Genomic DNA, 426 nt, shown 5'->3' on the forward strand with positions numbered 1-426 from the left:
AGCAGGAGGCTCCATTTTCTTTCCCCAAGTCACTCACCCAGAGTAAACTTCCTGTGCAGAACAGAAGGGGCCCTGGTGTCGGCCACATTCTCCTCGTGGGTAGGGTGGGAAAGGAACAAAGAAGCTATGGTCATGGCAAGGTCAACGTGATCAGTAGTGAGCGGGACCCAGAGACAAACCTGGACATGGAGAGGATCAGGAGAGCCCCAGCCGCAGGCAATCAGAAGGGTCAGGTGGGTGGTGGCACCAGGGAGGGCTGGCGGTTGCTCACTATCTTGGCAGACGCGTGGGCACAATAGGGAAGTGCTTGGCCACAGACAGCAGGTCCAAGAGAGTGGGCATTTGGCTTCCTGGAGAGCTCGTCACAGAGGCCAGCACTCGTGCCAGGACATCTGGGTTCAGAGGTAGAGCTGCAGCCCCTGGGAT

At 58.0% G+C, this 426-nt stretch overlaps 1 protein-coding gene across 3 annotated transcripts in view; it reads left to right on the forward strand.

Moving 5' to 3' along the window:
- The window catches only part of NCALD (neurocalcin delta), a 215004-nt gene that overhangs the window by 198586 nt on the left and 15992 nt on the right, over positions 1-426 (forward strand). The window lies entirely within an intron of this gene.

Source organism: Myotis davidii, unplaced genomic scaffold (assembly GCF_000327345.1).
Source record: "Myotis davidii unplaced genomic scaffold, ASM32734v1 scaffold497, whole genome shotgun sequence".
Classification (NCBI taxonomy): domain Eukaryota; kingdom Metazoa; phylum Chordata; class Mammalia; order Chiroptera; family Vespertilionidae; genus Myotis; species Myotis davidii.